Here is a 15,000-nt window from a genome sequence, read left to right on the forward strand (position 1 = left end):
GTCTGATCTCGGAAGCTAAGCAGGTTTGGGCCTGGTTAGTAATTGGATGGGAGACCGCCTGGGAATACCAGGTGCTGTAAGCTTTTTGGAAATTTTTCACTTAGTATATAATAATTTTGCCAAAAAATAGAGGCCAGGTGTAGTGATTGGAGATGAGCTACACCTGAGCCCCACCGCTAGTATCGAGTCCCACGTAGGAGATGGAAGGATATAAAACTGGAGTGACGACCGTGAAGGACGAGAGAGGACCAGGCCTGGGATATTATTTTATGTTTTGGCTTTTATTTGTGCGCGTCAGTCGCCGTGAGGGGCTGACGCGCCGTTTGTGTTTATTTCTGATTATTAAAATTATGTTTTGATTGTGCGCTGGTTCCCGCCTCCTTCTTCCCGATGATTAGGAAGTTTGAATCGTTACAATAATGTACTGGCGATAAGATTGGCTGTTCTTTAAATAGCCCTCTCTTTGCAGCAGACTTCGCTTACGGCCATACCAACCTGGCTATGCCCGATCTCGTCTGATCTCGTAAGCTAAGCAGGTTTGGGCCTGGTTAGTACTTGGATGGGAGACCGCCTGGGAATACCAGGTGCTGTAAGCTTTTTGGAAATTTTTCACTTAGTATATAATAATTTTGCCAAAAAATAAAGTCAATGCCCGATCTCTGAATATTAGTAGGTTTGCGCCTGGTTAGTACATGGATGGGAGACTGCCTGGGAATACCAGGTGCTGTAAGCTTTTTGGACATTTTTCACTATAATAATTTTGCCAAAAAATAGAGTCAATGCCCGATCTCTGAATATTTGCAGGTTTGGGCCTGGTTAGTACATGGATGGGAGACTGCCTGGGAATACCAGGTGCTTTAATCTTTTTGGAAAATTTCACGAATTATATAATAATCTTTCATTAAAAAAAAAAAAAAAAGAGTCAATGCCCGATCTCTGAATCTTAACAGGTTTAGGTCTGGTTAGTACTTTTATGAGAGACTGCCTAGGAATACCAGGTGCTTTAAGCTTTTGGGCTTTCTTTCCTACTTATATAATGTACTGGCGATAAGAATGGCTGGTCTTTAAATAGCCATCTCTTTGCAGCAGACTTCGCTTACGGCCATACCAACCTGGCTATGCCCGATCTCGTCTGATCTCGGAAGCTAAGCAGGTTTGGGCCTGGTTAGTACTTGGATGGGAGACCGCCTGGGAATACCAGGTGCTGTAAGCTTTTTGGACATTTTTCACTTAGTTTATAATAATTTTGCCAAAAAATAGAGTCAATGCCGATCTCTGAATATTAGCAGGTTTGCGCCTGGTTAGTACATGGATGGGAGACTGCCTGGGAATACCAGGTGCTTTAATCTTTTTGGACATTTTTCACTTAGTATATAATAATTTTGCCAAAAAATAGTGTCAATGCCGATCTCTGAATATTTGCAGGTTTGGGCCTGGTTAGTACATGGATGGGAGACTGCCTGGGAATACCAGGTGCTTTAATATTTTTGGAAAATTTCACGAATTATATAATAATCTTTCATTAAAAAAAAAAAAAAAAAAAAAAGTCAATGCCTGATCTCTGAATCTTAGCAGGTTTAGGTCTGGTTAGTACTTTGATGAGAGACTGCCTAGGAATACCAGGTGCTTTAAGCTTTTGGGCTTTCTTTCCTACTTATATAATGTACTGGCGATACGATTGGCTGTTCTTTAAATAGCCCTCTCTTTGCAGCAGACTTCGCTTACGGCCATACCAACCTGGCTATGCCCGATCTCGTCTGATCTCGGAAACTAAGCAGGTTTGGGCCTGGTTAGTACTTGGATGGGAGACCGCCTGGGAATACCAGGTGCTGTAAGCTTTTTGGACATTTTTCACTTAGTTTATAATAATTTTGCCAAAAAATAGAGTCAATGCCCGATCTCTGAATCTTAGCAGGTTTAGGTCTGGTTAGTACTTTTATGAGAGACTGCCTAGGAATACCAGGTGCTTTAAGCTTTTGGGTTTTCTTTCCTACGTATTGTTGTGGCAAAAACAATTACAAACAAATAGCATCTCAGTGTAAGAGACAAGGAATCAAATTATATTTAAGGAAAGAAGTTTATTTTCCTTAAAGAGGTGTGTTCACTATTTCAGCAGCTACCCTGAAACACAACAGACCTGAATCACACTGAAAACAGACAGCCTTATTATACTGTTATCACCTCCCACTTCTTACAAGGCTCCTTCTCTGTAAATTTCCACTTAACCCCGTAACCCAAACCTAGTTGTTTCCAGAGAAAACAATGGTCCTTCTAACCCTCCTGGGCTTTTATTATCTTCACATCTTTGAGGTCTCCTGCACTAAAGAGTTCAAAGGCTATTTCTGTTTACTGTGTGTTTGTGTGCCTTCACACCCGTGAGGTCAAAAGGTCTTTATTTATGGCTAACCTCTCTGTCTTTAAATTACCCGCACTAAGGACTTCAAAGGCTCTTTGTTACTGTGTGATGTCTTTGTTGCATTTCAGGTTACATACATACATACATATTGAGAGAGAAAAACACAAGTTGTATCAAAAGGGAAAAGAAATGAAAATATATAAAGAAAAAAAACAAAGCAAAACAAAACCCTGCACAATGTTTAAGAAAGTAAATAAGAAAGAGTAAAATGTAAATTTTTCTACAACAATTCCTCCTCTTTATCATTCTCTGATAAACGATTTGGATGAATTAACATTAGTTTTGATAACCACTTAAAAATAATTAAAAAAATAAAAATAAAATAAAAAAAAAATAAAAACCCACTTGTTTCTAATTCTAGACAAACTCATACATGATTATAATATTGAAAAACATAAATGATTATAATTGTTTCAAGTCATTTAATCACAGTTATACTCCTCAAATCTGACTTTCGTATACCTGATCATTCTTCACATTTCTGTGTAAATGTCATCACTCTCGTCACTCTCATAATCATCACATCTGTGTTCGCTATCTATTGGATAAGCAGTCAGTTTTACTGCTTGTATGGGCGACTCAGCCCTGACCAATCTCTGTACTGAGCTGGAAATGCACCTCATAATGCATGGCAAGCAAAACAGAATCAGAATTCCTATCACTACAATTGGCAGAACAGTTTGAATTATCCAGTACACCCATCCTCCCCACAAAGACATAAACCACCCAGCCCACTGGTTGTCAGTCCGCTCTGGTTCTCTTACAGCCTCTCTCATGTGTTCAATTATGTTAGTTATATTATCACTGTAATCAGGAATGTTAAAACAACAAGATACCCCCAGCATCTTACAAACTCCGCCCCTTTCTGCCGTAAGCATATCAAGAACTAAACGGTTTTGAATAACTGCGTCCCTCAGTTGCCTCATTTCATCACTTATCAATGTCAAAGCATTTTCTGTGCTATTGGCTATTGCTAATACAGTCCATGCTAACCCATTAATTTTGTTAATAGTTACTGCTGTACCCACCCCTAAGAAAATTGACCAACCTATATTTGCTCCTGGTGTTGTCCATGGATCATAATGATTTGGCAAAGCCCCAGGCAAAATCTTAATGTCTCGTCTCTCCCTCTTACCTACTTTGCTTGGTAAATACACAGAAGTGCCCACATTCATCAAAGCTGGATAACAGCAACCTGACCAGTCTTTTTTTGGTAAACTGTGATAAGCTCTGTCACCACACACCCACACTGCGGCTGGTGAACTTTCGTTCGGTTTGTGGAATGGACAGGTGAAGTTGATTTCTTTGTTGTTGATGATTGCTGTACAATTGTTCATTGTTCCGTTCTTTACGTTGATTTTGATCCTGCAGTCAGACCATCCAGTCTTTAACATTCTTGGTCTGTTGAAACAGATACAAACGTCACCCCGGGCATATGTTACCCTCAAAGGCGGAATTGCTATATAAGTGTTGTTGTATTGCTGTATGTGGTTACAGTCGTCAGCAGGCTGGTTTGTTGGTGTTCTTCCTTCCTCCAGGTCCACAACAGTTTTTAGCACGTCGGTCATTTGTTGAGGAATAAGACACTTAGTTTTGTTGACTGTTGCTGCCATCAGAGGGACAGCTTTCCAGGCATGAGACATTTGCAGACACATCCAGCAACTCGTTTTGATCTCCAATTCCTCTTTCTGCAGCACTGCCAGCGCGCAGGCCTTGTTCCCCTGGCATTTCATCATGGCTTTCTGTACTTCAGGATTTATCTGATCTTTGCTAGTGTCTCCGTCCCCCATCCAGGCCAGTTCCTCTTCAGTAGCCAGTTCGACCTCAGGTGACGCAGGTGACAAGAAAGGTGTCATTGTTGTTGCTGTCCATGGTCTGGCTGCCTTGACTACCATAATGTCTATTGTCTCATACCAGTCAGTTCCGGTCAAGTCCAGGGCACAATAATACCTGCCTTGGTCAGCGCGTGTTGCATGTTTCAATTCCACTCTCATCCCGTACCTGTTGTTACTCAGTTTGTCTTCAGCATGCACCCGAAATCTCTCATCGTATCCTGACTTGTAGTTATAAGAGTATGCTTTCACGTCAGTCCATTTACATGGGCTTTCGCAGATGTAAAAAGGTGCATACTCCTCAGCATGTCCATCGCACCCGAGACAGTTCTCCTGGAATGGGTTGCACTTGAAAGTCACACTTGATCCTTCCTCTATTGTGATGGTGTTTTCGTACAGTCCTCTCATCGGCTCCACTTCCGTGAATGTGTCTCTTTTTGTACGTTGTCTGATGATGCTGCTTAACACGGATGTTTCAGTCCAGTTGGTTTGATTTTCCACAGACCATACTTTCAAGCCCTCGGTGAAGCACAAAATGATCAAACAAATAGTCACTGATATTAAAGTAAAAATGAATGTAGTCTCACAAAGTCTTGAACGATCCATCTTTTCTAGTGATTGCAGCTCTTTGCAATGTCACTGGTTGTGGCTGCACAGATGGCTTTACTCTGTTCAACTGCCTTATCACTCCTCCCGAGTGACCTTGCTCTTGCACTTGGTGATTGGGCTCGATCTTGAGGCTTATTGTTGGACTTGTTGTTGTTGTTGTTGTTGCTGAGGCTCCTCCTCCTGTTGCCCTTCCGATATGGGCGGAACCCTCCTGCAGTGGCTGGCGTGCACCCACGTAGCTCTCTCCCCGACCTTCACCGCCGTGTGTGTTATCAGCAAAACTTGGAATGGCCCTCGCCACCGTTTCGCCCTCCAGTTCTTCCTCCTCAGGTCACGAATTACCACGTAATCCCCCGGCCTGATCTTATGCAGAAGCGTCTCAGCAACCTTCCTCTGGGCAGCTTTCACCTGCACAGAAATGTTGGATAACAGACAAGACATTTCTTTGCAGTAATTTAACATTTCATTTTCACACACATCCGTTGATGGAAGCCTGCGTTTTCCCCCCTCTATACCCATGAATGGTGGTCTACCAAAGAGAATTTCGAACGGGCTCAAATTTGTTTTAACTCTCTTTCTCATTCTCATGTACATTAACACGGTTGGGAGTGCTTTCACCCATGAGAGTCCAGTTTCCTCACAACACTTTGCCAATTTGTTCTTTACCGTCTGATTCTCCCGTTCAATAGCACCTCCACTGGCAGCGTGATAGGCGCAATGTGTTTTCATATCAATTCCTAAGAACTGACCCACCTGTTTTATTGCCTCATTGACAAAATGTGTTCCATTGTCAGAACTGATTTTTCTTGGAATTCCCCATCTTGGAACAATCTCTGTTAGCAGAGCCTTTGCTACTGCTGCTGCGTCTTGTTTCGATGTTGGGAAGGCCTCGACCCATTTGGACCACATGTCAACCATCATTAAACAGTATTTCTGTTTCCCACAAGGGGTTAATTCAATGAAATCGATCATTAAATATTCAAACGGCCCTTCTGCGGCTGGTTGGGATACCAGCTGCGTTTTGACACCTCGTGCCACATTGTGTGTAGTACAGATAACACATCTTTTGCAAAAATTCTCAGCAAATATTGTGAAGCCTTTGGTAAACCACAATTCTTTCATCTGTGCAATCATTCCCCCTTTTGATACATGGTCTAACCCATGTGTCAACTTAGCATAATGTTGAAAGAAATGTTTGGGTAAACAGGGCGTTCCAACAACGGATCTCCACACACTATCAACAAGGCTGCAGCCTGACATCTTCCAGTTGTTTTTCTCAGCTCCTGTGGAAAAAGACTGCATGCTCTGTAAACAAGGAGAAATGTCAAGGTTAATGTCAACTTGTGCACAAGTGGCGCTTTTACAATTGTCTTCATTCTGATTCGCTGCCGCTGCTTTCGCAGCCATGTCAGCTCTGGCATTTCCTGTTGAAATGAAACTTTTGTCATTAGTATGCGCTGCGCACTTACAAATTGCAATTTTGTCTGGCAATAGAATAGCTTCGAGCAGGTCCGATACCAGAGACGCGTTTAGTATCGGCCTCCCATCTGATTTCAGGAATTTTCTGTGTTTCCACAAAGCACCGAAGTCATGTGTGACCCCAAAAGCATATCGTGAGTCTGTGTATATCGTTACACATTTATCTGCCATCATTTTACATGCTTCGGTCAATGCAACCAGTTCCGCTGCTTGCGCAGAATAGTGTGATGGTAATTTGTCAGATTTCAGAGTTTCAAATTCAGTCGTTACAGCATAACCCACTTTATTCTGGCCTGTTTGTGGATCTTTCGAGGCAGACCCATCCACAAAGAGGACATTGTCACAATTATCAAGCGGTGTGTCTAAAAGGTCTGGACGTGGTGTGCACACCTGTTCGAGTGCTGACAGACAACAATGATGTTCCTCACCATCCTCCTGTGTGGGCAGAAGGGTGGCAGGATTCAAAGTTGTGCATCGTTTTACAGTTATGTTTGGCATGTCCAACAAAATTGTATGATACCTCAGCCATCGGGCCGTAGACAAATGTGACGTTCGCTGCTCTTGCAAAATCATGGATACTGCGTGTGGAACCATCAAAGTCAAATCAGAGTAGCCTACAAATTCTCTTGAGGCCATCACAGCCAGCTCGGCCGCTGCCACTGCTCTCAGGCAGTGTGGAAGTCCTGCAGCTACAGCATCAAGTTTTGTTGAAAAATAGGCCACAGGTCGCAGTCTGTCACCATGAGTCTGCAAGAGAACAGAAGACATAAAACCATTCTTTTCATCAACCATCTGTACAAACGGGCGATTAATGACAGGAAGGCCTAGCGTTGGAGCCAGAGTCAATTGCACTTTCATTTTATCAAATGCTTTCTCAGCCTCGCTTGTCCAAACAAGTCTGTCACATGACCTCAGCCCTTTCCCTGTCGTTAGGGCTCGCAAAGGCTGCTCAAAAATGGCATAATTAGGGATGAATGTTCTGCAGTAAGCACACATCCCCAAGAATGACAGCATCTGTTTCTTTGTGACTGGTTTTGGCACCTCTTTTATGGCCCGTACCCGTTTCTCAGACAGTGCTTTGCTATTTGGTTTGATGACATGTCCCAGGAAGGTTACTTCCTGTTTCACAAACTGCAGCTTTGAAAGACTAACCTTGTGTCCCCCCTGCTCAAGATGCTTCAGGAGAGTCACAGTGTCGGCAATGCAGGTAGTTTTATCTTTGGCACAGATTAATAAATCATCAACGTATTGTAACAAGGCTGTTCCGGCTGTCAAGGTCAGAGGCTCAATGCTTCTCCGAAGGGCTTCGTTGTAAATTGTTGGGGATTCGCAATATCCTTGACACAATCTTGTAAATGTGTAGCCTTTATCATTGAAGTCAAACGCAAACCAAAACTGACTTTTCTCTTCCACTGGGACACTAAAGAAAGCATTAGCCAAATCTACCACAGTGAAATACGTTGCATTTTGTGGAATTTGTGACAGAATAGTATAAGGGTTTGGTACTCGTGCTGCCCTGGCAATGACAGCTGAATTTACAGCCTGTAAATCCTGCACAAATCGCCACTCTGTTGGCTGGCCCTTATCTCTAATCTTTTTTACAGGAAAAATTGGGGTACGCACTGGTGAATCATTGCATGGTATAATTATTCCCTCCTTTAACAGAGAATCAAATACTGGCATTATGCCCTGCAATGCTTCACGTTTGAGGGGGTATTGCGCTTGATACGGTCTGTAATCAGATTTGGGGGTGATTACAACCGGCTCGCATCCCTTAATTAAACCCACATCATACTTGTGCCTTGCCCACAATTTTGATGGTACTTCTGCCAAAGAAATATCAATGTCTGAGGCAGAAATAACCCCCACCCCATGTTTTGCCACATCATTCTTCACAACAGCGGTCACAGTTCTCAAAACCTGCACATCAAAATCACAGTTTGATTTAAATGCTCCAACACTTTTGCTCTGTGCCATGTCTGTATCAACTTCAACCCAGTCTGTGGCCTGCAGGCACTTTTTCACAAAAAGCCCTAAATCTTTCCACTGCTGCTTTATGACCTTCACCACAGATAGGTGGGGAACACTCTCTTCTGTCATTAAATAACACTGTAATTGTTGTTCATTCAGACTCACAGAAAGCGCACATATATTCTCTGTCCAGAAAATCTTGTCAAATTTCACACTTTCATTCTCCTCACCACTAAACCAAGTTTCTTCATACTCTGAGTCTCGCTCAACTACGACATGTGACGTGCAATGCATTTTATCAGGCTTCATAAACTCGGTGTTGATTGCTGTTGTTCGATCCTTAGCCAATTCCAAAATCATCTCTGCCCAATCAACTTCTTTTATCTGCCATTCGTAAGCCCACTGCGGCTCAAATTTAGAACATGTCATTTGTGGTGCTTCCTCAATGCTAATTCCATAGGAATCAGCACTGAGGGTCAAATTTAATTCACACATTAAATCTCTGGCCATTAGAGGTGCAGGACATTTGGGCGACCAGAGAAACTCGTGTTTAAGAGTTCGACCCCCCTCTGTCTCACACTCTAACGGCTCGGTGAATTGTTCAGAGATCAAGTGGCCTGAAGCAGAAATGCTTTCAAACACTTTTCCTGTCATTTTCGGCACACATGGCAAGTCACATGGTCGTAAAGTGCTCTGGCACGCTCCGGAATCGACTAAAAAGTTAATTACTATTCCCTCGACTATCATTGGGTATCTTGGCATTTGAGAAAACCCTGTGCTTTTGTACAGTTTTAAACATTCTTCAGAAACACTACTCAAAATTTCATCATTCACAACATTGTTCGAAACAAACAAAGATTTGTAAGCAGATTCTTCATTGCAGATAGCAGAAAGTAAATCAGTGTATGTGTTTGTGTTTGTGCGTGTTTTGTGTGTTAGAAATAAATGTTCACTTCCCTTTCTCGTAGTCAGCCACCGACCTCCTCGAACTGGACCATCTCCGTCCTGCTCTCCGTCTCTTTCGTTTCAATCAGACATTACATTTGGGCACGCATTGCTCCAATGCCCGTCTCTCCTGCACACTCTACATTTGGTACAGTTTCTGGTCATATGTTCGTTTGTAGCACACAAGTAGCATAGCCATTTACTTCCGGCATTTCTTCCTCTCTCCTTTTGTTGAGTTGGGGCCTTGTTTGGTTCATGTTGCACAACCGCCATTGTGAGTGGTTTTCTGTCTTTTTTTTCATGCAACTGGTCTTCGGCGTGTATAGCGTGCATCAGGGCTGAAGTTAAACGCCCGTTCTTCCACTCCACGTAACTTGCTTTTGCTCCCCTTGAAATTTCTGGTTTCAGTCCTTTCAGAAAATAACCCAATAGAAGGCTTTCCCACGTACTTGGTTTGTTCCCTCTGTCCGTGGGCTCTGTCAAGCCACTGTGTTTTCCAAATGTTTCAAAAAGTCTGTAATAATAGTTGCTGACGGACTCATCCTTCTCCTGCGTGCAGCATGTAATTTTTTCAGTGTCCACATGCGGAGGAAATGCTGTGCTTACAGCGTTAGTGAAATTTTCCACTTCTTTTCTGTATGGTTCGTTGCTCGCATGGCCCCAGTCTGTGTGCACGCGTCTCACATCCGTTGTCGCCAGTTTTCCGCTCACCTTATGCCAGTTCGCTGGACCCATTTTCACACCCAGCATTCGTCTCAGTTCTTGTGAAGTCGGGCTGAACTCCTGGCACAGTAAAAGCAGTTCTTTCGCAAACCTTTCGCCCGCGTCCTGCGGATCCGGTAGATGTGCCATCACGTCTTTCATATCAGACAATGTCCAAGCTCTAAAAACCAACATTGGTCCATCTGGACCCGCAACTTCAACCATCGGAGCTGTTAGGTTCGGCGCTGTGTCTTTCGGAGCTGTGATGCTGGTCTTTGATCTTGTCACTCTCTGTCGGCTGGTACTTGGTCTTACTGAAATAGTTGTGCTGGGAACCATTTCAGACGCGTTCCCGAAAACGTCCTGTTCTTCGTCTTCCTCGCTGTCTGTGGCAGCGAGCGCTGAAGGTTTTACCGCCGCCTGCTGTACTGGTGGTATTGGTGCTCGTGGGTATTCTTGCGCTTGTGGCATGTGCGCTGCTGCGTCTGCTGCTGCTCGCGCTCCTCTCGCTGCTACTCGTGCTGCATTTTGTGCTGGTCTTTGGAACGGAGAGCAGTCGAGATCGTGGTCCAGTTTCAGGGCTGTCAGCTCTGCCACAGGGTAGTGATGTTTATAAGCCGGCGGTGCTGACCCGATCTCGGGTGCATATTGGAAAACACAAACACACTTTTCATTAGTAGCATTTTGCTCCGGTGGAGCTGTTTTCTCACACACATTCTCTTCTATCTTTTTCATTTCACCCCTACCGTTACATGCCAATTCTTTCTGCATTTGCTTTCGTTCTCGTCTTTCAGCCTCTTCTAACCAACAACCTATAGTCTGCTCACATCCTCTACACACGTGACGAAAACACATACAACAACCATTCTGTTTTTGATTATTCTTTTCAACGGACTCTCTCACAACATTCAGTCTTATTTTACTCAATGTCCCTTCTTCGGGAAAATCATGATATTTGATCAGCTTTTCCATGTCTAACATGCACTTATGTCCATAATTCTTTTTCATTTGACCGAAAACTGGTGTATAAAAATTTGCTAGCTTACTGTTTGGTGATCCCATGTTGGCTGACTTCAATCTCTTCTGGATTTCCTTCGACGCACATCTATAATCTGTTAAACGTCTTCAACAGATCCGATTTTGTCACCTCAAATCGGCAAGGTTAGCAAAAAATGCTCTGTAAATTAAGCTTACTCAAAATCTTCACTCGATTGAATGATTCTAGTTCACCTAATCAGCTGTGGCTCTTCCGTCCACCTACAAGCTAGTTTTCGGCATAAAATTGATTAAAGCTTCTAGTTTTCGGCATAAAATTTTACAATTTGCCTCTTGAAAACCTCTGCACCATGTTACAATTTGCCTCTTGAAAACGTTCTCTGCTCGCTGTGGCTCTTCCGTCCACCTACAAGCTAGTTTTCGGCATTAAAATTGAATTAAAGCTTCTAGTTTTCGGCATAAAATTTGCCTCTTGAAAACCTCTGCCCCATGTTACAATTTGCCTCTTGAAAACCTTCTTTGCTTGCACCAAAGCGATGGTCAGCCACTATGGTTCACACACAGTCATGTCGAATTACACCACTCAAAATAAACAATTTACAGTCTCTTACCTGAGATGCTTTTACTGCCACCGGGTTCTTTCTGATCTCATCTGAGTCACTCTGGCCCTGAAAGCAGTTTTGGCTCTTCTCTCTCAATTTTCGAGGTAAGACCAGAGCCTGGTGCTCTGAGATGATCACTTCGTCAAATCCGCTCAGGATCAGAAGAAACCACTGTGAGATCCCACTCTTCTGACACCAAATTGTTGTGGCAAAAACAATTACAAACAAATAGCATCTCAGTGTAAGAGACAAGGAATCAAATTATATTTAAGGAAAGAAGTTTATTTTCCTTAAAGAGGTGCGTTCACTGTTTCAGCAGCTACCCTGAAACACAACAGACCTGAATCACACTGAAAACAGACAGCCTTATTATACTGTTATCACCTCCCACTTCTTACAAGGCTCCTTCTCTGTAAATTTCCACTTAACCCCGTAACCCAAACCTAGTTGTTTCCAGAGAAAACAATGGTCCTTCTAACCCTCCTGGGCTTTTATTATCTCCACATCTTTGAGGTCTCCTGCACTAAAGAGTTCAAAGGCTATTTCTGTTTACTGTGTGTTTGTGTGCCTTCACACCCGTGAGGTCAAAAGGTCTTTATTTATGGCTAACCTCTCTGTCTTTAAATTACCCGCACTAAGGACTTCAAAGGCTCTTTGTTACTGTGTGATGTCTTTGTTGCATTTCAGGTTACATACATACATACATATTGAGAGAGAAAAACACAAGTTGTATCAAAAGGGAAAAGAAATGAAAATACATAAAGAAAAAAAAACAAAGCAAAACAAAACCCTGCACAATGTTTAAGAAAGTAAATAAGAAAGAGTAAAATGTAAATTTTTCTACAACAGTATATAATGTACTGGCGATAAGATTGGCTGTTCTTTAAATAGCCCTCTCTTTGCAGCAGACTTCGCTTACGGCCATACCAACCTGGCTATGCCCGATCTCGTCTGATCTCGGAAGCTAAGCAGGTTTGGGCCTGGTTAGTACTTGGATGGGAGACCGCCTGGGAATACCAGGTGCTGTAAGCTTTTTGGAAATTTTTCACTTAGTATATAATAATTTTGCCAAAAAATAGAGTCAATGCCCGATCTCTGAATATTAGCAGGTTTGCACCTGGTTAGTACATGGATGGGAGACTGCCTGGGAATACCAGGTGCTTTAATCTTTTTGGAAAATTTCACGAATTATATAATAATCTTTCATAAAAAAAAAAAAAGAGTCAATGCCCGATCTCTGAATCTTAACAGGTTTAGGTCTGGTTAGTACTTTTATGAGAGACTGCCTAGGAATACCAGGTGCTTTAAGCTTTTGGGTTTTCTTTCCTACTTATATAATGTACTGGCGATAAGATTGGCTGTTCTTTAAATAGCCCTCTCTTTGCAGCAGACTTCGCTTACGGCCATACCAACCTGGCTATGCCCGATATCGTCTGATCTCGGAAGCTAAGCAGGTTTGGGCCTGGTTAGTACTTGGATGGGAGACCGCCTGGGAATACCAGGTGCTGTAAGCTTTTTGGAAATTTTTCACGTAGTATATAATAATTTTGCCAAAAAATAGAGTCAATGCCCGATCTCTGAATATTAGCAGGTTTGCGCCTGGTTAGTACATGGATGGGAGACTGCCTGGGAATACCAGGTGCTTTAATCTTTTTGGAAATTTTCACGAATTATATAATAATCTTTCATTAAAAAAAAAAAGAGTCAATGCCCGATCTCTGAATCTTAACAGGTTTAGGTCTGGTTAGTACTTTTATGAGAGACTGCCTAGGAATACCAGGTGCTTTAAGCTTTTGGGTTTTCTTTCCTACTTATATAATGTACTGGCGATAAGATTGGCTGTTCTTTAAATAGCCCTCTCTTTGCAGCAGACTTCGCTTACGGCCATACCAACCTGGCTATGCCCGATCGCGTCTGATCTCAGAAGCTAAGCAGGTTTGGGCCTGGTTAGTACTTGGATGGGAGACCCCTGGGAATACCAGGTGCTGTAAGCTTTTTGGAAATTTTTCACTTAGTATATAATAATTTTGCCAAAAAATAAAGTCAATGCCCGATCTCTGAATATTAGTAGGTTTGCGCCTGGTTAGTACATGGATGGGAGACTGCCTGGGAATACCAGGTGCTGTAAGCTTTTTGGACATTTTTCACTATAATAATTTTGCCAAAAAATATAGTCAATGCCCGATCTCTGAATATTTGCAGGTTTGGGCCTGGTTAGTACATGGATGGGAGACTGCCTGGGAATACCAGGTGCTTAAATCTTTTTGGAAAAAAATTCACGAATTATATAATAATCTTTCATTAAAAAAAAAAAAAAAAAAAAAAAAAAAAAAAAAAAAAAAAGTCAATGCCCGATCTCTGAATCTTAGCAGGTTTAGGTCTGGTTAGTACTTTGATGAGAGACTGCCTAGGAATACCAGGTGCTTTAAGCTTTTGGGCTTTCTTTCCTACTTATATAATGTACTGGCGATACGATTGGCTGGTCTTTAAATAGCCCTCTCTTTGCAGCAGACTTTGCTTACGGCCATACCAACCTGGCTATGCCCGATCTCGTCTGATCTCGGAAGCTAAGCAGGTTTGGGCCTGGTTAGTACTTGGATGGGAGACCGCCTGGGAATACCAGGTGCTGTAAGCTTTTTGGACATTTTTCACTTAGTTTATAATAATTTTGCCAAAAAATAGAGTCAATGCCCGATCTCTGAATATTAGCAGGTTTGCGCCTGGTTAGTGCATGGATGGGAGACTGCCTGGGAATACCAGGTGCTTTAATCTTTTTGGAAAATTTCACGAATTATATAATAATCTTTCATTAAAAAAAAAAAAAAAAGTCAATGCCCGATCTCTGAATCTTAACAGGTTTAGGTCTGGTTAGTACTTTTATGAGAGACTGCGTAGGAATACCAGGTGCTTTAAGCTTTTGGGTTTTCTTTCCTACTTATATAATGTACTGGCGATAAGATTGGCTGTTCTTTAAATAGCCCTCTCTTTGCAGCAGACTTCGCTTGCGGCCATACCAACCTGGCTATGCCCGATCTCGTCTGATCTCGGAAGCTAAGCAGGTTTGGGCCTGGTTAGTACTTGGATGGGAGACCGCCTGGGAATACCAGGTGCTGTAAGCTTTTTGGAAATTTTTCACTTAGTATATAATAATTTTGCCAAAAAATAGAGTCAATGCCCGATCTCTGAATATTAGCAGGTTTGCACCTGGTTAGTACATGGATGGGAGACTGCCTGGGAATACCAGGTGCTTTAATCTTTTTGGAAAATTTCACGAATTATATAATAATCTTTCATTAAAAAAAAAAAAGAGTCAATGCCCGATCTCTGAATCTTAACAGGTTTAGGTCTGGTTAGTACTTTTATGAGAGACTGCCTAGGAATACCAGGTGCTTTAAGCTTTTGGGTTTTCTTTCCTACTTATATAATGTACTGGCGATAAGATTGGTTG

At 42.3% G+C, this 15,000-nt stretch overlaps 9 non-coding genes across 9 annotated transcripts in view; all 9 read left to right on the forward strand.

Moving 5' to 3' along the window:
• Positions 1-83, forward strand: part of LOC128003803 (5S ribosomal RNA) — a 119-nt gene extending 36 nt beyond the window's left edge. Inside the window, exon 1 of the ribosomal RNA XR_008176518.1 lies at positions 1-83. This exon is cut by the window's left edge and continues 36 nt beyond it. This is a non-coding gene — a ribosomal RNA (5S ribosomal RNA).
• A 394-nt stretch (positions 84-477) lies between these two features.
• Positions 478-596, forward strand: LOC127999243 (5S ribosomal RNA). The gene has a single exon (XR_008172063.1). It is a non-coding gene; the product is annotated as a 5S ribosomal RNA (ribosomal RNA).
• Positions 597-1,094: 498 nt separating this feature from the next.
• Positions 1,095-1,213, forward strand: LOC127997742 (5S ribosomal RNA). The gene has a single exon (XR_008170603.1). It is a non-coding gene; the product is annotated as a 5S ribosomal RNA (ribosomal RNA).
• A 506-nt stretch (positions 1,214-1,719) lies between these two features.
• LOC128009057 (5S ribosomal RNA) lies at positions 1,720-1,838 on the forward strand. Its single transcript, XR_008180779.1, has one exon. It is a non-coding gene; the product is annotated as a 5S ribosomal RNA (ribosomal RNA).
• Positions 1,839-12,465: 10,627 nt separating this feature from the next.
• On the forward strand, positions 12,466-12,584 carry LOC127997754 (5S ribosomal RNA). Its single transcript, XR_008170614.1, has one exon. It is a non-coding gene; the product is annotated as a 5S ribosomal RNA (ribosomal RNA).
• Positions 12,585-12,947: 363 nt separating this feature from the next.
• Positions 12,948-13,066, forward strand: LOC128001439 (5S ribosomal RNA). Its single transcript, XR_008174207.1, has one exon. It is a non-coding gene; the product is annotated as a 5S ribosomal RNA (ribosomal RNA).
• A 362-nt stretch (positions 13,067-13,428) lies between these two features.
• LOC128005088 (5S ribosomal RNA) lies at positions 13,429-13,546 on the forward strand. Its single transcript, XR_008177753.1, has one exon. It is a non-coding gene; the product is annotated as a 5S ribosomal RNA (ribosomal RNA).
• A 522-nt stretch (positions 13,547-14,068) lies between these two features.
• On the forward strand, positions 14,069-14,187 carry LOC127997766 (5S ribosomal RNA). Its single transcript, XR_008170625.1, has one exon. It is a non-coding gene; the product is annotated as a 5S ribosomal RNA (ribosomal RNA).
• A 365-nt stretch (positions 14,188-14,552) lies between these two features.
• On the forward strand, positions 14,553-14,671 carry LOC127994700 (5S ribosomal RNA). The gene has a single exon (XR_008167674.1). It is a non-coding gene; the product is annotated as a 5S ribosomal RNA (ribosomal RNA).
• The last annotated feature ends 329 nt before the right edge of the window (positions 14,672-15,000 follow it).

The sequence above is a fragment of the Carassius gibelio genome, chromosome B22 (assembly GCF_023724105.1).
Source record: "Carassius gibelio isolate Cgi1373 ecotype wild population from Czech Republic chromosome B22, carGib1.2-hapl.c, whole genome shotgun sequence".
Classification (NCBI taxonomy): Eukaryota; Metazoa; Chordata; class Actinopteri; order Cypriniformes; family Cyprinidae; genus Carassius; species Carassius gibelio.